The following is a 22,454-nucleotide window of genomic DNA, read 5'->3' on the forward strand; positions in this document are numbered from 1 at the left end:
ACATTATCCAAGCTGTTTAAAGGCACAGTGAACTTAGTGTATGTAAACTTCTGACCCAGTGGAATTGTGAAACAGTGAAGTTTAAGTGAAATAATCTCTCTAAACAATTGCTGGAAAAATTACTTCTGTCATGCACAAAGTAGATGTCCTAACCGACTTGCCAAAACTATAGTTTGTTAATTAACAAGAAATGTGTGGAGTGGTTGAAAAACGAGTTTTAATGACTCCAACCTAAGTGTATGTAATCTTCCGACTTCAACTGTATGTACTGTATGTGTTTAGTACACGTGTCCACAGGCATATGTATGTAAATAGTCTTTAGATAGCAGTCCTCTCTCTGACATCACAAACAAGTTGATGTTTTGTTGGACAGGAGACACCACTCCTCCAGTACTTTCTCCCTCTCTCTATGTGTGTGTGATTGTGTGGGCGGAGACAGGTGTGCTGGAGTCAGAGCAGATCCCCACCAGCTGCAACCTGTTCCATAATCAAGACCTCTACAAATACTCAGCCCTGCCACTTCCACGCTGCTGGATCGTAATCTCTGCTCAGTCAGTCTACGGTTCTAGCCGCTTGTTACTATTCAGATCCTGTTATGCCTGTAGTCCTTGCCTGACGCTGTTTTCCTTTCCGCTATAGTTCTGCCTGCTCTGACTCTGGTCCCTGTCTCCAGTCCCACGTCTCGTAATTGTGCTACTCTGTCCTGAATTCCCCACTCTACTACTCCCTTGGATTCCCCTGAGGCTCCAGCCTCAGCCTCCGCACCTGGTTTCCAGCAACCCGCCCGAGCTTCCCCTGACCTGCACTCCATCTCCCCCCTGTGTTTCAATAAATACCTTGGTTACTTCATCCCAGTCTCCTCGTCTGAGTCTGCTCTTGGGTTCCACTCCGCGTAACAGGCATTCAGGCCAAATAGTTCAATCTTGGTTTCATCAGACCAGAGAATCTTGTTTCTCATGGTCTAAGAGTCTTCAGGTAACTTTTGGCAAACTCCCAGCGTGCTGTCATGTTCCTTTTACTGAGGAGTGGCATCTTTCTGGTCACTCTACCATAAAGGACTGATTGGTGGAGTGCTGCAGAAATGGTTGTCCTTCTGGAAGGTTCTCCGATCTCCACAGACTAACTCTAGTGCTCTGTCAGAGTGACCATCGGCTTCTTGGTCACCTCCCTGACCAAGACCCGTCTCCCCTGATTGCTGTTTGGCCGGGTGGCCAGCTCTGGGAAGAGTCTTGGTGGTTCCAAACTTCTTCCATTTAAGAATGATGGAGGCCACTGTGTTCTTGGGGACCTTCAATGCTGCAGAAATGTTTTGGTACCCTTCCCCAGATCAGTGCCTCGACACAATCCTGTCTCGGAACTCTACGGACAATTCCTTTGACCTCATGGCTTGGTTTTTGCCCTAACATGCGCTGTCAACTGTGAGACCTTTCTATAGAGAGGTATGTGCCTTTCCAAGTCATGTCCAATCAATTGAATTTACCACAGGTGGACTCCAATCAAGTTGTAGAAACATCTCAAGGATGATCAATGGAAACAGGATGCATCTGAGCTCAATTTCGAGTCTCATAGCAAAGGGTCTGAATACTTGTGTAAATAATGTGTTTCTGTTTTTTATTTGTAATACATTTGAAAAACTCTAAAAACCTGTTTTTGCTTTGTCATTATGGGGTATTGTGTGTAGATTGATGAGGATGTATTTAAAAAAAAAATGTTTTGAATAAGGCTGTAACATAACAAAATGTGGAAAAAGTCAAGGTGTCTAAATACTTCCGAAGGTATTGTACAGATCACTACCCACACAGAACCTTAGAACCAACAGGTTCTGACCTACACACCAGCTTTCTGAAAACATGCAATACAGCAATGACCATGAGGTCCAATGTAGGCCTAGAACCCTCCCTAATGTGCAGATTTGACTGGATTACTACAGATCAGTGGCTGTCAGACATGTATATAAGTCTTTAGCTGATTGTTTGTCCAATCATAAAAACATTGATCACTTTACACTTCGGCCATCTTGAATTCCCCTAACTGATTCAACAAGAAGAGACTTTGATCAGGACTTTGTTGTTTATCCTCATAGTTGATTATGACTTACTGTTCGCTATCTGTTTTCATGTATCAGGGCTTTATTCAGGAACCTGACTTTACTGTTAACAATTGGGTGTAAATTGATTACAGTTGACTTCTCATTGGAGAGGTCGACCTCTATTCGTTCACAGTACAATAGATATGCATGTCCTGTTTCTTCATTTTCTTCTGATCCTATTTAATTACATTTTTAACGTTCAGTGGCGTAGGTGCACACAGGTGTTTTGGCTTCTGTTCCACACTACGTTGCTTCATGCTAAGTAGCTAGCACATTAGTGTGGATATTGGATCAGAACCAATGATTATTTGAGGGCGCATAAGGACACTGTAGTCATCACCAGAGATTTCAGAATTAGTTTGTGTTTCTTCTCTGCCCAGTGTAGTTCTTTATCTAATGTGATATACAGACATTAAATGGTAGAGAAAGGTATTGACCATGGAAGCCATTCTAGCCTGCTAGACTACTGTCTGTCTAAACAGTTGATATTGATAACCCACTGCTCTGCTGTGTACAAGCCCCCTGGCAACCGATGATGAATCATCATAAAATACCTGATTGATTTATTTGCTTCCATTATCCCTGGATGATGATTTTTCAAATGTTAATATTATAAATAAAGTTATTCAAATGAAAGTGTGTTTTTTAAATTTTTTATACATTTGATTAATTGTTTAATTGAATGACATGTTGATGATTTTATGATTGGTAATCATACGTTACCAGGAAACCCTTGGAGGAGAGACATCCAGGCAGAAATGATTAAGTGGCATCAACTGGTGTAAACTGGAAAATCTAGCCTTAATCCGAGTGAGATGGAGGACATTGGGCAATGGCCTGTGCTCCTGATAGGAGCCAACGGCTTAAGTCAAGTAGGTCTATCATACATTTATTGATCTATCAGGATGTGAAGTTATTATGGACTTCAGATCTACTGTATATACAAAACATTAGGAGCACCTGCTCTTTCCATGACATAGACTGACCAGGTGAATCCAAGGGAAAGCTATGATCCCTTATTGATGTCACTTGTTAAATCCACTTCAATCAGTGTAGATGAAGGGGAGGAGACAGGTTAAAGAAGGATTTTTAAGCCTTGAGACAATTGAGACATGGATTGTGTATGTGTGCCATGCAGAATGTGAATAGGCAAGACAAAAAATGTAAGTGCCTTTGAATGGGGTATGTTAGTAGGTGCCATGCGCGCTGGTTTGAGAGTGTCAAGAACTGCAACGCTGCTGGGTTATCACACTCAACAGTTTCCGTGTGTATCAAGAATGGTCCACCACCCAAAGGATATCCAGCCAACTGGTCACAATTGTGGGAGTGGTTGGAGTCAACGTGGTCCAGCATCCCTGTGGAACGTGTTTGACACCTTGTAGAGTCCATGCTCTGATGAATAGAGGCTGTTCTGAGGGGGAGAAATGTAATATTAGGAATGTGTTCTTAATGTTTTATACATTCCAGTGTATAACTTTTGTAGCTCAATTGGTAGAGCTTGGTGCTTGCAAAGCTAGCATGGTGTATTCAATTCCTGGGACCACGCATATGCATGTTGTAAACTCAGCAAAAAAAGAAACGTCCCTTTTTCAGGACCCTGTCTTTCAAAGCCAATTCATAAAATCCAAGTAACTTCACAGATCTTCATTGTAAAGGGTTTAAACACTGTTTCCCATGCTTGGTCAATGAACCATAAACAATTAATGAACATACACCTGTGGGATGGTCGTTAACTTTTTAGTGACGGGGCAGTATTTGGAAATTCAGATGAATGACGTGCCCAAATTAAACTGCCTGCTACTCAGGCCCGGAAGGTAGGATATGCATATTATTAGTTCATTTGGATAGAAAACACTCTGAAGTTTCTAAAACTGTTTGAATGATGACTGTGAGTATAACAGAACTCATAAAGCAGGCAAAAACCTGAGAAAAAAATCCAACCAGGAAGTGGTTTGTAGTTTTTCAAGTGATTGCCTATCCAAACTACAGTGTCTGTGGGGTCATTTTGCACTTCCTAAGGCTTCCACTAGATGTCAACAGTCTTTAGAACCTTGTTTCATGCTTCTACTGTTACTGGGGAGAGAATAAGAGCTGACTCAAGCCTGAGACCTATGAGTTGTTTACTGCGCAGTCACACAGGCGCACCGTTCCTTCTTTTTCCTCTGTAATGAATACGCTATTGTCCGGTTGGAATATTATCGAAGATTTATGTTAAAAACACCCTAAGGATTGATTGTAAATGTCATTTGACATGTTTCTACGAACGGTAATGGAACTTTTTGACTCTTCATCTCGGGTTTTGTGCTCGCGCATTATGCCTTTGGAATAGTGATCTGAACATGCGAACAAAACGGAGGTATTTGGACATAAATATGGACTTTATCGAACAAAACAAACATTTCTTGTGGGAGTCCTGGGAGTGCATTCTGACAAAGATCAGCAAAGGTAAGTGAAGATTTATAATACTAATTCTGAGTTTAGTTGACTCCAGAACTTGGCGGGTAACTGTATAAGTTGCTTTGATGGCTGAGCTCTGTACTCAGAATATTGAACAATGTGCTTTCGCCGTAAAGCTATTTTGAAATCTGACACAGCGGTTGCATTAAGGAGAAGTGTATCTATAATTCTTTCAATAACTGTTGTAAATTTTATCAACGTTTATGATGAGTATTTTTGTAAATTGATGTGCTCATTCATCGGAAGTTTTGGGAGGCAAAATATTTCTGAACATCACGCGCCAATGTAAAATGGGGTTTTTGGATATAAATATGTACTTTATCAAACAAAACATACATGTATTGTGTAACATTGAGTCCTGGGAGTGTCATCTGATGAAGATCATCAAAGGTTAGTGATTAATTTTAGCTGTATTTCTGGTTTTTGTGACGCCTCTCCTTGCTTGGAAAATGGCTGTGTGGTTTTTCTTGTTTAGGCGCTGTCCTAACATAATCTAATGTTATGCTTTCGCCGTAAAGCCTTTTTGAAATCGGACAATGTGGTTGGATTAATGAGAAGTGTGTCTTTAAAATGGGATATAATAGTTGTATGTTTGAGAAATTTGAATTATGAGATTTTTGTTGTTTGGAATTTGCCGCCCTGCTATTTCACTGGCTGTTGACTAGTGTGTCCCGCTGGTCCCAGAGAGGTTAAGATACTAACAGCTTGCAGACAGTAGGCAATTAAGGTCACAATTATGAAAACTTAGGACATTAAAGAGGCCTTTCTACTGACTCTGAAAAACACCAAAAGAAAGATGCCCATGGTCCCTGCTCATCTGTGTGAACATGCCCTAGGCATGCTGCAAGGAGGCATGAGGACTGCAGATGTGGCCAGGGCAATAAATTGCAATGTCCGTACTGTGAGACGCCTAAGACAGCGCTACAGGGAGACAGGACGGACAGCTGATCATCCTCGCAGTGGCAGACCACGTGTAACAACACCTGCACAGGATCGGTACATCCGAACATCACACCTGCGGGACAGGTACAGGATGGCAACAAGAACTGCCCAAGTTACACCAGGAACGCACAATCCCTCCATCAGTGCTCAGACTGTCCGCAATAGGCAGAGAGAGGCTGGACTGAGGGCTTGCAGGCCTGTTGTAAGCCTATGGGCACAAACCCACCGTCGCTGGACCAGACAGGACTGACAAAAAGTGCTCTTCACTGACGAGTCACGGTTTTGTCTCACCAGGGGTGATGGTTGGATTTGCGTTTATCATCGAAGGAATGAGCGTTACACCGAGGCCTGTACTCTGGAGCGGGATCTGAGGGTTTGGGGGTAGAGGGTCCGTCATGGTCTGGGCGATGTGTCACAGCATCATTGGACTGAGCTTGTTGTCATTGCAGGCAATCTCAACGCTGTGCGTTACAGGGGAGACATCCTCCTCCCTCATGTGGTACCCTTCCTGCAGGCTCATCCTGACATGACCCTCCAGCATGACAATGCCACCAGCCATACTGCTCATTCTGTGCGTGATTTCCTGCAAGACAGGAATGTCAGTGTTCTGCCATGGCCAGTGAAGAGCCCGAATCTCAATCCCATTGAGCACGTCTGGGACCTGTTGGATCGGAGGGAGAGGGCTAGGGCCATTCCTCCCAGAAATGTCCAGGAACTTGCAGGTGCCTTGGTGGAAGAGTGGGGTAACATCTCACAGCAGGAGCTGGCAAATCTGGTGCAGTCCATGAGGAGGAGATGCACTGCAGTACTTAATGCAGCTGGTGGCCACACCAGATACTGACTGTTACTTTTGATTTTGACCCCCTCCCCCCTTTGTTCAGGGACACATTATTCCATTTCTGTTAGTCACATGTCTGTGGAACTTGTTCAGTTTATGTCTCAGTTGTTCAATCTTGTTATGTTCATACAAATATTTACACATGTTAAGTTTGCTGAAAATAAACACAATTGACAGTGAGAGGACGTTTCTTATTCTGCTGAGTTTACTAGAAACTCTCTAAAATGTATTCAGATGTAATGACCAAAGCATCCACCAGGGCTCAGTGTGTAGCTTCGGATGGACAGCTGGAGTTCTTCCATGGAACAGGAAGTTGAGGGAATGAGACTGTTGAAGAGAACAGTTGTTGAATAGAGAGCAGTAGTAATGGCGTCTTTTTGTAGGCACTAATTTTGCCTTTGTACGCACTAGCTCTACCATGGTTGGTAGGACAACGCCTATGGGAAAATTTAGTTTTTGTATAAACACCAAAAGTAAGGTCCGTAGTAAACACAAAGGCTTAGGAGATCCTATGTTTTGTTTTTTGAGATCATATTCATCAGCTAACATTGAATGGAATAAAAGAACATAAAGCACAAAGGCTTCATAATTCATAAAGTTAATTTTCCCTGACTGCTATGATCTCCTAGAACAAAGTTCTCCTGAGCCTGTGTAAACCTTATTTTCAGCCTTCTTTCCCCATTAATTTCCTCGTAGGAATGGCTGAACGAACCAGATGTTACTCATTTCCGGTTTTAGGACTACAAACTTGTGAGCTCTATTCAAGAGAGTTAATGAAAGCCAAACCAAACTGTACTGCAGCCCATGGTGCATCACAGAAAACTGAAGGCAAGCTGATTAAAACAATTCTATATTTTGTGAGTCTGTGTGTGTTTAGCACATGCGTTTGTGAGTGTGTGTGAGTATAAGTATAACCATTTAATTTACAGTATTTCAACTTAAAACACTACCAGCGTGAAGGGGAGAATGTCAGTATATTATTGCCTTAAGAGCTTTCTGGGCAGATCCAGTTGGTAATAGAACGTCGCGGCCCGCCTGCCTGTGGGGAAAACTCTCTGTGGTTACCTAGATCACGCTAGGTTACTCCATTGGCTCAAACACACTTTTCTTGTCTCCTTGTTTTAATTAAGTACATGTCTAAAGAGGACTTTTCAACACTCCCTATTGTTCTCACTACTTATAAAAACATAACATTGTAGCTTCCCTCATGCCTCTTTTCATGAAGGTGCTAGCAGTCAGTCAGTGAGTGCTAGTTAGCTACCTACCAGAACATTAAGCTAGCCAAGACCAACAACATAAACAAACGGACTACACAGCTACAAGTAGTGAGTGGAGTTACAAACAGACTATACTAAACAAGTTAAATGTCTTACCCGTGATTAAATGTTTTCCACACACTAAGCAACCTGTAGCCTACTTGGACACCGGGTCCCCACATTTCCCACCAAATATCCTGAAGCCACAGGGCTCTTCTCGCAGCCTCTATTTCTCTACCTGACGAACCGTACGTTGTTTTTTTATACCTGGTTACATGTACATTGAGCAGCACAGCAGCACAGCAACTGTGTTTTGTTATTTCTGTATAACAAAACATGGACAACGAAGTTGGCTTTTTTACAGTGGGGGTCAATAGGAAATAATGTTTGTTTTCCCCAACGTGTGGCCGTGATCGAGGGGAATTCCTTATTATTACGTGAATGTCGACTCTGTCATTCCAAACACATCTAGAGGCAAAGGCCCCAACGCTAAGCATCTGTGACCCACCATCCGATGGCACTAGTTATGTTACTATAGTAACAGCATTAGAAAAGGCCACAGCGGTACAGTAGGATGACCAGAAGAAGAGAAGAGGAATGATAAAAGCAACATGGCCACCCTGCGGAACATTTTGAGACAACTTCCTCATGTAGAACTACAACCATGAAAAGAATACAGTGTGTGTGTGTGTGTGTGTGTGTGTGTGTGTGTGTGTGTGTGTGTGTGTGTGTGTGTGTGTGTGTGTGTGTGTGTGTGTGTGTGTGTGTGTGTGTGTGTGTGTGTGTGTGTGTTTGTTTGCTTGCGTGCTTGCATGCATGTGTGTAGGAGTCTGTGTCTGATGGAGATGAGAGAGAACTATTACCATGTGATTATAGCAGGACTCACTGAAGTGTCAAAATGCCACCAATCATCAGAAGCAAAAAAAACAAATGTAATTTCCTCGGTGCCAATCCGAAATGGGAAAAAGGGGGTGACACTGTCTGTCCTTCAATGAAGAGTCAGTCAAGCACGAACGCATTCACACATGCATGTGCCACTCAGTTACCATAGGAACAGAGTGCTGATAGGTTAGAGGAAAACTTGAAGTGGAGAGAGGATTATCAATTAGAAAATGAACAAACTTTGTCTTTGAAGTGTGAAGTGTTTTGAGAGACAATTTGTACTAAGCTAATACAGGAAGATAGGGGTACGGAGTTAGGAATGAAGGGAGGGGATAGAGAGAGACAGAGGGAGTGAGAGAGAGATGGAGCAGGAGAGAGAGGAGGAGAGAGATGGAGAGAGAGCTCAAGTTGCCACATCTGTGTTTTCCACAGCGCTCGTGCCCTTGCTCTTTGAGGGATTAGAACGATTTGAGAGGATGCTGTGTGTGCGTGAGTGTGTGTGTTGGTGTGTCTGCGTGTGTGTGTTGGTGTGTCTGTTTGTCTGCGTGTGTGTGTGTGTGTGTGTGTGTGTGTGTGTGTGTGTGTGTGTGTGTTTGTGTCTGTCTATGTGTCTGCGTGCGTGTCTGTGTGTGTGCTCATACGTAAGGGTAAGGCAGTGATAAAGCTGGCTTGTTTCTCTGCTGCATAATCCCTAAACAGTCTTGTGATAAACCCTGGAGTACCCAGCACCCACCGTCCCTCTGTCTCTGTGATAAACCCTGGAGTACCCAGCACCCTCCATCCCTCTGTCTCTGTGATAAACCCCGGAGTACCCAGAACCCTCCATCCCTCTGTCTCTGTCTCTGTGATAAACCCTGGAGTACCCAGCACCCTCCATCCCTCTGTCTCTATGATAAACCCTGGAGTACCCAGAACCCTCCATCCCTCTGTCTCTGTGATAAACCCTGGAGTACCCAGAACCCTCCATCCCTCTGTCTCTGTGATAAACCCTGGAGTACCCAGAACCCTCCATCCCTCTGTCTCTGTGATAACCCTGGAGTACCCAGAACCCTCCATCCCTCTGTCTCTGTGATAAACCCTGGAGTACCCAGAACCCTCCATCCCTCTGTCTCTGTCTCTGTGATAAAACCTGAAGTACCCAGAACCCTCCATCCCTCTGTCTCTGTCTCTGTCTCTGTGATAAACCCTGGTGTACCCAGAACCCTCCATCCCTCTGTCTCTGTGATAAACCCTGGAGTACCCAGAACCCTCCATCCCTCTGTCTCTGTCTCTGTGATAAACCCTGAAGTACCCAGAACCCTCCATCCCTCTGTCTCTGTCTCTGTGATAAACCCTGGAGTACCCAGAACCCTCCATCCCTCTGTCTCTGTGATAAACCCTGGAGTACCCAGAACCCTCCATCCCTCTGTCTCTGTGATAAACCCTGGAGTACCCAGAACCCTCCATCCCTCTGTCTCTGTCTCTGTGATAAACCCTGGAGTACCCAGAACCCTCCATCCCTCTGTCTCTGTGATAAACCCTGAAGTACCCAGAACCCTCCATCCCTCTGTCTCTGTGATAAACCCTGAAGTACCCAGAACCCTCCATCCCTCTGTCTCTGTGATAAACCCTGGAGTACCCAGAACACTCCATCCCTCTGTCTCTGTGATAAACCCTGGAGTACCCAGAACCCTCCATCCCTCTGTCTCTGTGATAAACCCTGAAGTACCCAGAACCCTCCATCCCTCTGTGATAAACCCTGAAGTACCCAGAACCCTCCATCCCTCTGTCTCTGTGATAAACCCTGAAGTACCCAGAACCCTCCATCCCTCTGTCAATGAAATTCAAGGGGCTTTATTGGCATGGGAAACATATGTTTACATTGCCAAAGCAAGTGAAATAGATAATAAAAAGTGAAATAAACAATAAAAAATGAACATAAACATTACACTCACAAAAGTTCCAAAAGAATAAAGACATTTCAAATGTCATATTATGTCTATATACAGTGTTGTAATGATGTGCAAATAGTTAAAGTACAAAAGGAAAAATAAATACACATAAAAATGGGTTGTATTTACAATAGTGTTTGTTCTTCACTGGTTGCCCTTTTCTTGTGACAACAGGTCACAAATATTGCTGCTGTGACTGCACACTGTGGTATTTCATCCAATAGAAATGGGAGTTTATCAAAATTTGATTTAATTTTGAATTATTTGTGGGTCTGTGTAGTCTTCTCTTGAGAGCCAGGTCTGACTCTGTCTCTGTGACATAGCCTGGAGTACACATCACCCACCGTCCCTCTGTCTCTGTGACATAGCCTGGAGTATACATCACCCACCGTCCCTCTGTCTTTGTCTCTTTCTCTGTCTCTGTGATAAACCCTGGAGTACACATCACCCACCGTCCCTCTGTCTTTGTCTCTTTCTCTGTCTCTGTGATAAACCCTGGAGTACCCAGAACCCTCCATCCCTCTGTCTCTGTGATAAACCCTGGAGTACCCAGAACCCTCCATCCCTCTGTCTCTGTGATAAACCCTGAAGTACCCAGAACCCTCCATCCCTCTGTCTCTGTGATAAACCCTGGAGTACCCAGAACCCTCCATCCCTCTGTCTCTGTGATAAACCCTGGAGTACCCAGAACCCTCCATCCCTCTGTCTCTGTGATAAACCCTGGAGTACCCAGAACCCTCCATCCCTCTGTCTCTGTGATAAACCCTGAAGTACCCAGAACCCTCCATCCCTCTGTCTCTGTGATAAACCCTGGAGTACCCAGAACCCTCCATCCCTCTGTCTCTGTGATAAACCCTGGAGTACCCAGAACCCTCCATCCCTCTGTCTCTGTCTCTGTGATAAACCCTGGAGTACCCAGAACCCTCCATCCCTCTGTCTCTGTGATAAACCCTGGAGTACCCAGAACCCTCCATCCCTCTGTCTCTGTGATAAACCCTGGAGTACCCAGAACCCTCCATCCCTCTGTCTCTGTCTCTGTGATAAACCCTGGAGTACCCAGAACCCTCCATCCCTCTGTCTCTGTCTCTGTGATAAACCCTGGAGTACCCAGAACCCTCCATCCCTCTGGCTCTGTGATAAACCCTGGAGTACCCAGCACCCTCCATCCCTCTGTCTCTGTGATAAACCCTGGAGTTTACAGGTGAACAAAAAGCTGTGACGAACTCAGACAACTTCTTTAGGAAACACTTTACATCGGGTGATAAACTTGAAACATATTTTTTTTACAGTTATGAGTTATGATTTATTACATATGACTTTCTTTCCCTTTGTGTTTGGTGGAGCTCACAGCTCTGTGCCATACCTGTCCCTGGGGAAGGAAAATAAAGGATGTCTTGATGCGAGTCGGACCACCCCGTGGTGAAACAGAGGATGGGTGACACAGGAAGCTGTATCACTGCAGGGGATGTGATGTAATCTGATCAGCTCACAGATTGGCTGAGTGAACTCCTGATGAGAGAAAGCTGGTTGCTAGTGCTCTTCACTTCACTTCCTTCTCTCACCCCCCCAACACCCCCCCTCCCCCACAGTTACACTTCTCTCTATATGACATAGACAGGCACACCGCAAACCTGGAGGAAAAAGAGCTTGTTGGCATAGCAACATTATTGTGTGAGGAAAAGCAAAACAAAAGAGGGATGAAAGCTGATGGACAGTACACCACGAGATGCCAATATGTCTGCAGACACAGTATTACCCCTGAGAGAGAGAGAGAATCAGTTATAGAACCAATTGCCCTCTATGGTTTTGAGGTCCACTCACCAACCAAGAATTCACAAAATCGAGGCTCCTGAAAACAGTATCCCTGTACAATGTAAAACACCAAATAATACATGCAGAGAAGAATTACAAAAATCCAGAAAAGAGCAATTAAATTCTACAACCACCTAAAAAGAAGTGATTCTCAAACCTTCCATAACAAAGCCTTCACCTACAGAGAGATGAACCTGGAGAAGAGCCCCCTAAGCAAGCTGGTCCTGGAGCTCTGTTCACAAACACAAGCAGACCCCACAGAGCCCCAGGGCAGAAACAAATTTAGACCCAACCAAATCACGAGAAAGCAAAATGATAACTATTTGACACACTGGAAAGATTCAACCAAAAAACAGAGCAAATTGCAATGCTATCTGGCCCTAAACAGAGAGTACACAATGGCAGAATACCTGACCGCTGTGAGTCACCCAAAATTAAGAAAAGTATTGACTATGTGCCGACTCAGTGAACATAGCCTTGCTATTGAGAGAGGCTGCCATAGGCAGACCTGGGTAATGAGAGAAGACAGGCTATGTGCACACTGTCCACAAAAGGTAGAAACTGAGCTACACTTCCTAACTTCCTGACAAATGTATGACCACATTAGAGACCCATACAGTACCAGTCAAAAGTTTGGATACACCTACTCATTCAAGGGTTTTTAGCAAAGGGTGGCAACTTTGAAGAATCTCAAATATTGTCACGCCCTGACCTGAGAGAGAGGGTTTGTTTCTCTATGTGGTTAGGTCAGGGTGTGGGGTGGGCATTCTATGTGTGGTATTTCTTTGTGTTGGGACGAGTATGGTTCCTAACCAGAGGCAGCTGTCTATCGTTGTCTCTGATTAGGAACCATACTTAGGCAGCCTGTTTTTCCTTTGGGTTTTGTGGGTAGTTGTTTTCCATTTTGTTGTAAGTACCTGACAGAACTGTCAGCTGTCATTTTTGTTTATTTGTAAAGTGTTAATTTTTTGCATTAAACTACAAGATGAACATATTCCACACTGCACCTTGGTCTACTCATTTTGACGCTTGTGACAAATATAAAATGTATTTTGATTTGTTTAAGACTTTTTTGGTAACTACAAGATTCCATGTGTTATTTCATAGTTTTGATGTCTTCACTATTATTCTACAATGTAAAAAATAGAGAAAAACCCTGGAATGTGTAGTTGTGTCCAAACTTTTGACTGGTATTGTATTTCCAACAGATCAACCACAAATACTTTTTAAACAAATCAAACATTGATAAACTCTCATATCTGTTGGGTAAAATACCAGTGTGCAGTCACAGCAGAAAGACTTGTGGCCTGTTGCCATGAGAAAAGTGTGCAGTCACAGCAGAAAGACTTGTGGCCCATTGCCATGAGAAAAGTGTGCAGTCACAGCAGAAAGACTTGTGGCCCGTTGCCATGAGAAAAGTGTGCAGTCACAGCAGAAAGACTTGTGGCCTGTTGCCATGAGAAAAGTGTGCAGTCACAGCAGAAAGACTTGTGGCCTGTTGCCATGAGAAAATTGTGCAGTCACAGCAGAAAGACTTGTGGCCCGTTGCCATGAGAAAAGTGTGTGGCCCGTTGCCATAAGAAAAGTGTGCAGTCACAGCAGAAAGACTTGTGGCCTGTTGCCATGAGAAAAGTGTGCAGTCACAGCAGAAAGACTTGTGACCTGTTGCCATGAGAAAATTGTGCAGTCACAGCAGAAAGACTTGTGGCCCGTTGCCATGAGAAAATTGTGTGGCCCGTTGCCATGAGAAAAGTGTGCAGTCACAGCAGAAAGACTTGTGGCCCGTTGCCATGAGAAAGACTTTCGTACTTCAACAATTTTTTATTGTTATAACACTGTACATAGCAAATAATTTAACATTTCAAATGTCTATATTTGTTTTAAACGTTTGTGAGTGTAATGTTTACTGTTTATTTCCCTTTTGTTTATTTTCCTTTTGTTAATTGTCTATTCCATTTGCTTTGGCAATATAAACATACTGTATATTTCCCATGCCAATAAAGACCTTTGAGTTGAATTGAATTGAGAGAGAGAATATCAGACTAGACATTAGACGCTAGATGAGTTCTGGTCTGGAAGGGGTAGGTGATAGGCAAGGTCCATGTGAGAGAGAGAGGAATCAAATAAAGACTAAAGAGAGAGTTTGTTTCTTTATTTAAAGGTGTGAACAGAATCAGTTGTGTGTGAGTTGGGAGAGGATGTGCTTCCAGCATGGGGTCATTCAGGTGTTATTTAAATGTGTCAACTCCGTGAGGTAAATACACAGATGTCAGTCTCTCTCGTCTTAACTTCCTGGTTGTATAAATCAGCCGCCGGCAGTCAGCTAGAGCAGGTTTACAGTAGAGAGAGAGAGAGTAGACGCACATTGCGGTGGGTCTGGAGCTGGAGTCAGAGGAAGAGAAGGTATATTGTGGCAGATGGGAGAAAGGATGAATAGAGAGATTCAACTCCTACCTGTTCCCCAGACAATGGTTCCAGTTGTGCTTTTGGCTTGGTTATTATTGTCGTGTCTTTGGGCATCATTAACTTGAAGACATGTTTATCAAATAATTATCTGTAATTATTATTACGCGATTAACTGATTAATCGTTTAACTGTAATTAACTAGGAGGTCGGGGCACCAAGGAAAATATTCAGATTACAAAGTTATAATTTTCCTAATATAACTTTCCAGATGTCATAATATCTGACCAATTATCTTCTGATTAATGATGTGTTATTACCTCGCGCCCAGTCTCATTCCAAACGTCGTAAATTGTTGTTATCTGCACGAACCCAGTCTTCACTTAGTCATCCATACATCAATTGTCTTATAATCATTTATTTACTAAACTAAGTAATTCACAGAAAGCATACAAAACAGTAGGTATCGTTACAAAGCAAATGGTAGCGGAATGTGCCCTAGTGGGCTAAACCGGCATGGCGGCTTGTTAAACAAAAGAGTAGTGGGGGTCAGCTGAGAAGACCCTACAGAGTTGATAAATATTAACAATTGATATGCTAATCCTTTGCACATGAACGCTCACTCATTCGGAAAACAATTGCAATCAATATATATATATACGCTCAGTGTGTCGTCATGATCTTTGTTGGAAAGGTTTGTCCTGTTGGAGAGTTCCCTCTCTCTCTCTCTCTCTCTCTCTTGGTTAGAATGGCTCTTTCAAAGCGACATTCATTAATGTCGTTATAGAATGGATGTTTCGTCGGTCTTCGCTGACACTGAATTTCTAGCTGCAGACTAGTAATTAATATCAAAGACTTGTTATTATTCTGTCGGTATCGATAGTCTAAAAGTTTAACCACGTGGTATGGTTAACCTCTTGGGGCTAGGTGGGACGCTAGCGTGCCACCCGTGGTGCACTCCATCAACAGCAGGTGCATTTCAAGAGCGGCAAATTTGAATCCAAATAAATGTCAAAATTCAAATTTTTCAAAAATACAACTATTTTACACCATTTGAAAGATAAACATCTCCTTAATCTAACCACGTTTTACGATTTCAAAAAGGTTTTACGGCGAAAGCATAAATTTAGAGTATGTTAGGACAGTACATTTACAAGAGTTGTGTGTAATGTTTTGTCAAGTCAAAGACAGGGTCACCAAAACCATAAAACCAGCTAAAATGATGCACTAACCTTTTACAATCTCCATCAGATGACACTCCTAGGACATTATGTTAGACAATGCATGCATTTTTAGTTCTATCAAGTTCATATTTATATCCAAAAACAGCGTTTTACTATGGCATTGATGTTGAGGAAATCGTTTCCCTCCAATAACCGGCAGTCAAGTCAGCGTCACAAATTAAATAATTAAAATTAGAAAACATTGGTAAAATATTATATTGTCATTTAAAGAATTATAGATTTACATCTCTTGAACTCAATCAACTTGCCAGATTTAAAAATAACCTTACTGGGAAATCACACTTTGCAATAATCTGAGCACTGCGCCCAGAAAAATACGGCGTTGCGATACAGACTAGACGTCATGTTGGGGAGATCTAAAATCGAAAATACTATGTAAATAATCCATTACCTTTGATTCTCTTCATCAGATGTCACTTCCAGGTATCACAGGTCCATAACGAATGTAGTTTTGTTCAAAAAAGCTCATCATTTATGTCCAAAAATCTCCGTCTCGTTAGCACATGATGTAAGCCAGCCGGACTTCTCGTCATGAACGAGGGGAAAAAATATATTTCCGTTCGTTCAAACATGTCAAACGTTGTATAGCATAAATCATTAGGGCCTTTTTTAACCAGAACATGAATAATATTCAAGGTGGACGAATGCATACTCTTTTATAACGTATTGGAACGAGGGTACCCAACATGAACTCGCGCCAGGTGTCTAATGGGACATCATCGTTCCATGGCTCTTGTTCGGTCAGATCTCCCTCCAGAAGACTCAAAACACTTTGTAAAGGCTGGTGACATCTAGTGGAAGCAATAGGAAGTGCCAAAATATTCCTAAACCCCTGTGTTTTTCAATGGGATAGGTTTAAAGTCAATACAACACATCAGGTATCCACTTCCTGTCAGAAAATGTCTCAGGGTTTTGCCTGCCAAATGAGTTCTGTTATACTCACAGACACCATTCAAACAGTTTTAGAAACTTTAGAGTGTTTTCTATCCATATATAATAAGTATATGCATATTCTAGTTACTGGGTAGGATTAGTAACCAGATTAAATCGGGTACATTTTTTTTATCCAGACGTGCAAATGCTGCCCCCTAGACCCAACAGGTTAAAGTTCAGTAGAGGAATGCATGGTCAAACCTTTGCTCTCTCTCTTCTCGAGGAAAGCTGGTCTGCAGAAAGAAACCCTGGGTGGGCTTATATACTGGACGTAGAAAAGGCTGTCACATGACGCCTTGTCCTGTCTGTGTCCCTGGGGGCGTGCCGATGACTTAGTTAAGCTTTGAACAGACATACAATTCTCTCACATTAACATAAGTACATAGCATCTCAACATTTTCCAAATAGCTTTATCCTTATTAATACATTTTGTACAACCATTTAGATGTAAGTCCCATAGCTGAGGCTATTATATAAACATTATTATGGTAATATGGCAATATTGTCTCTCATGGGTTTCACAAAATTGTACCAAGTGGACCAGTTCATAGCTGGATTCTTCACCGATCTTTTATACCTTCTCCAGAACATAAATGTTGTTCGGTTCTCCAATCCTGTGAGGTGGAAGAATCCTTTGTTCTCTATACAAAACCCACTCTGTCTCAAAACTGTGGCCTTTTTTCCATACTGGTCTCCTGTGGGAATTGAACCCACAACCCTGGCGTTGCAAACACCATGGTCTACCAACTGAGCCACACGGGACCAAAGCCTTATCCACACCCCTGTTTCGATAAAAAGCTGAAGGATGCGCTGGAAAAATGTAACCAGTCTCAAATTCAAAGACAGAGCTATTGATGCAAGGACTGACCATTCTTGATATCACAATGATAGTTTTAACCATGTTTTGAGTCTGTTTGTTTACATTATACTTTGTTTATAAACAGTGAAGTAAAACCAACATATATTTTGGGTTCTGATGGGGTAAAACAGTTGGATTAAGCTGTAGCTATAAACTTTAAAGTTATATTTTTCAAGACATTCTCATTCATTTATTTGTCCAAAAATGTATGTAGGAACTGTAGATTTCCTCTTTAAACATTGCATTGGGCCTTACTGCTATCAGCCAGTAGAAACGCATTGAATAACAGATTCATACATGGAAAAACAGATAAATCAAAAGGAAGTATGTTTTGAAGTGTCTGTCCTATATCTATGAGATATAAGAAAGCTCAGAAAGAGAATCTCATCTTTCCATGGAGGGGTCATATTAGTATGTAGCCCAAACAGTTTGGACGCTACAGACAGAAGTTGACACATCAGCGGTACCGGTACCGGGTTGCCTTTCATATTAGTTTGTAGCCCAAACCATTCGGACGCTACAGACATTTTTGTGATGTCTCCTTGTCTGACTAACACCGATGTAGCTCTGCCACCTTCCACCCCAGATGCGGAAGGCCGACATCAACAGATGCGGGAGATTTCTAGCTTAAACAGACAGATTTTGATCGGGATTTTAAAAAATGCTTATTCGATTTCCGGCGGGGCCACAGACATCGACTATAGCTATAGATATGAAAAGAGGCTCATTCTTTCGGGTGTTAGTTCTATGAATGAATTTGTACTTACAGAGCTTGTATCTTGTATTAATGTAAACTCTCTGGGAATGCTCATTCATTTCAGACCATTGGTCTTCTGTGATCTGGGTCCCTCTCCCGTTTCTCTTTCACCCTTGTTGTCACAATCGTCGTATTGAGTGGACCAAAATGCAGCGGGTATGTGAATGCTCATCTTCTTATTTATTAAGAGGATACAAAACACTGAAACAAAATAACGACAAAAAACAGTCCTGTAAGGTACTATGACTATACATGGAAACAACCACCCACAAAACACAAGCTGAAAACCCCTACTTAAATATGGCCTCCAATTAGAGACAAAGAAGAACAGCTGCCTACCATTGAAGGCCAAACCAAAACCATGAACATAGAAATAGAACTAGAAATACAAACATAGAAATACATGATATAGAACAGTACCCAAAAATCCCAACAACACAAAACAAACACACCTCTGTCACATCCTGACCATACTACAATAACAAAATGCCCCCTTTACTGGTCAGGACGTGACACTTGTTGTGGTAGCTTTAGAATATTCTGTTAATAGGCTATGGGTTTGTGATATGTGTTTGTAAAAGAGATTTGAGTGATGGTTGTTTGGTCCTACCCAGTGAGCCTCCTTGCCTGGTCTGGATGAATGGCTAGGTCTTCTGATGGTTGTGTAAGAGTAGCTATCTCTCTCCTATTGGTATCTAATTGGCTATTTCTCGCCTAACTGGTATCTGATTGTCTATCTCTCTCCTAACTGGTATTTCATTGGTTACCTTTCTCCGATCTGGCACAGTATGTGATTGGCTACCTTTCTCCTGCTGGTATTTAACGACTACAGGTATCCTAGCGGTTAGAGTGTTGGGCCAGTAAAAGGAAGGTTGCTCGTTTGAATCCCCGAGCTGACAATGTGAAAAATGTGCCAATGTGCCCTTGAGCAAGGCACTTAAACCTAATTGCTCCAAGGTTGCCGTTAATAATGGCTGACCCTGGTCGTGACACCACTCTCTGATAGTGAATAGTGATAGTGGATAGTTGGGATATGCCAAAAAAATGAACATTTCCAATTCACACGTGTATTAATACACACTTGCACATGTAAAATAGGACAAATATAAGCACCCAACAAATTATTGGTTATAGCTCTCCTACATGGAATCTGATTGTCTGTCTCTCTTCCTGCCTGCTATCAGAGTGGGCCCTTATCACAGAGCTCTTAGGTCTTCCTCCATGAACATTGTTTTGTCTCGCTGTTGTCTCGCCGTTGCGTGGAAACGGAGCTGCAGCCTTGGTTACTGCAGCGAGCATCGACTATCGTCACTGAATACGCAGACATCCTGGTTATTCAGAGTGAAGCTGAGAGGGGGGGGGGTGTGTGTGCTTGAAGTTGTATTAGTCATATGTATGGGATACACATGGTATACATGTCCAATGAAATGCTTACTTGTATTTCACGTTTGTGTGTGAGTGTGTGTGTGTGTGTGTGTGTGTGTGTGTGTGTGTGTGTGTGTGTGTGTGTGTGTGTGTGTGTGTGTGTGTGTGTGTGTGTGTGTGTGTGTGTGTGTGTGTGTGTGTGTATGACATAACACAAGATGATCCAGGACCAGGAATGTAATTGTGTCAACAGGTGGCTGCTGTAGTTAGTTCGGTACTAGCTGCTGTAGTTAGTACTGTACCGAGTGCTGTAATTAGTACGGTACCGGGTGCTTTAGTTAGTACTGTACCGAGTGCTGTAATTAGTACTGTACCGGGTGCTTTAGTTAGTACTGTACCGAGTGCTGTAATTAGTACTGTACCGGGTGCTTTAGTTAGTACTGTACTGGGTGCTGTAGTTAGTACTGTACCGAGTGCTGTAATTAGTACTGTACCAGGTGCTGTAATTAGTACTGTACCAGGTGTTGTAGTTAGTACTGTACCGGGTGCTGTAATTAGTACTGTACCAGGTGCTGTAGTTTGTACTGTACTGGGTGCTGTAGTTAATGTACTGGGTGCTGTAGTTAGTACTGTACTGGGTGCTGTAGTTAGAACTGTACTGGGTGCTGTAGTTAATGTACTGGCTGCTGTAGTTAGTACTGTACTGGCTGCTGTAGTTAATGTACTGGCTGCTGTAGTTAGTACTGTACTGGGTGCTGTAGTTAGTACTGTACCGGGCGCTGTAGTTAGTACTGTACTGGGTGCTGTAGTTAATGTACTGGTTGCTGTAGTTAGTACTGTACTGGGTGCTGTAGTTAGTACTGTACTGGGTGCTGTAGTTAATACTGTACTGGGTGCTGTAGTTAGTACTGTACTGGGTGCTGTAGTTAGTTCTGTACTGGGTGCTGTAGTTAGTACTGTACTGGGTGCTGTAGTTAGTACTGTACTGGGTGCTGTAGTTAGTACTGTACTGGGTGCTGTAGTTAGTGCTGTACTGGGTGCTGTAGTTAGTACTGTACTGGGTGCTGTAGTTAGTACTGTACCGGGTGCTGTAGTTAATGTACTGGGTGCTGTAGTTAGTACTGTACCTGGTGCTGTCGTTAGTACTGTACTGGGTGCTGTAGTTAATGTACTGGGTGCTGTAGTTAGTACTGTACTGGGTGTTGTAGTTAGTACTGTACTGGGTGCTGTAGTTAATGTACTGGGTGCTGTAGTTAGTACTGTACTGGGTGCTGTAGTTAATGTACTGGCTGCTGTAGTTAGTACTGTACTGGCTGCTGTAGTTAATTAACTGGCTACTGTAGTTAGTACTGTACTGGGTGCTGTAGTTAATGTACTGGGTGCTGTAGTTAGTACTGTACCGGGTGCTGTAGTTAGTACTGTACTGGGTGCTGTAGTTAATGTACTGGTTGCTGTAGTTAGTGCTGTACTGGGTGCTGTAGTTAGTACTGTACTGGGTGCTGTAGTTAATACTGTACTGGGTGTTGTAGTTAGTACTGTACTGGGTGCTGTAGTTAGTTCTGTACTGGGTGCTGTAGTTAGTACTGTACTGGGTGCTGTAGTTAATTTACTGGGTGCTGTAGTTAGTACTGTACTGGGTGCTGTAGTTAGTACTGTACCGGGTGCTGTAGTTAATGTACTGGGTGCTGTAGTTAGTACTGTACTGGGTGCTGTAGTTAGTACTGTACTGGGTGCTGTAGTTAATGTACTGGCTGCTGTATTTAGTACTGTACTGGGTGCTGTAGTTAGTACTGTACTGGGTGTTGTAGTTAGTACTGTACTGGGTGTTGTAGTTAGTACTGTACTGGGTGCTGTAGTTAATGTACTGGGTGCTGTAGTTAGTTCTGTACTGGGTGCTGTAGTTAATGTACTGGGTGCTGTAGTTAGTACTGTACTGGGTGCTGTAGTTAATGTACTGGTTGCTGTAGTTAGTACTGTACTGGGTGCCGTAGTTAGCACTGTACTGGGTGCTGTAGTTAATGTACTGGGCGCTGTAGTTAGTACTGTACTGCGTGCTGTAGTTAGTACTGTACTGGGTGCTGTAGTCAATGTACTGGCTGCAGTTTTAAAAGAGCTATCGGATGAGACGCTATAATAGCAGGGAGTGTTACCACAGTGCAGGGATTGTAGGGCTATGCTGTGTGTGTGTGTGTGTGTGTGTGTGTGTGTGTGTGTGTGTGTGTGTGTGTGTGTGTGTGTGTGTGTGTGTGTGTGTGTGTCTGTGTGTGTGTGTGGATGTGTTTAACTATATAAATACTAAACAAACAAAAATTTGACCAACTGGGGACATTTTGGTCAAATGCTTTTTCTAGGGGGTTTTGGGTTAAAGTTAGAATTCGTGTTAAGGGTAAAGGTTTGGAGCTTTACCAGCATTGCAGGACACTAGAAGAGGCATATGATAACTTTTCAATCAAATCCAATACTCTCTCTTACACCCTGGAACAAGCTGCACACACACTCCTTAAAGCACAAAACACAATCTCTTCAAAGCCTGGGAACGTGATGTACACTTTGGGACTCTTCATAACTAGAAGAACACACACTCTCAAAACCCTTGGAATAAACCACACACACACACACACACACACACACACACACACACACACACACACACACACACACACACACACACACACACACACACACA

The 22,454-nt window shown here is 42.8% G+C and overlaps 1 long non-coding RNA gene across 1 annotated transcript; it reads left to right on the forward strand.

Annotated features, from left to right (window-relative positions):
• The first annotated feature begins 28 nt into the window (after positions 1-28).
• LOC123744676 (uncharacterized) lies at positions 29-915 on the forward strand. The gene is made up of 2 exons (XR_006771083.1): positions 29-551; positions 640-915. It is a non-coding gene; the product is annotated as an uncharacterized lncRNA (long non-coding RNA).
• The last annotated feature ends 21,539 nt before the right edge of the window (positions 916-22,454 follow it).

Source organism: Salmo salar, chromosome ssa09, assembly GCF_905237065.1.
Source record: "Salmo salar chromosome ssa09, Ssal_v3.1, whole genome shotgun sequence".
Classification (NCBI taxonomy): Eukaryota; Metazoa; Chordata; class Actinopteri; order Salmoniformes; family Salmonidae; genus Salmo; species Salmo salar.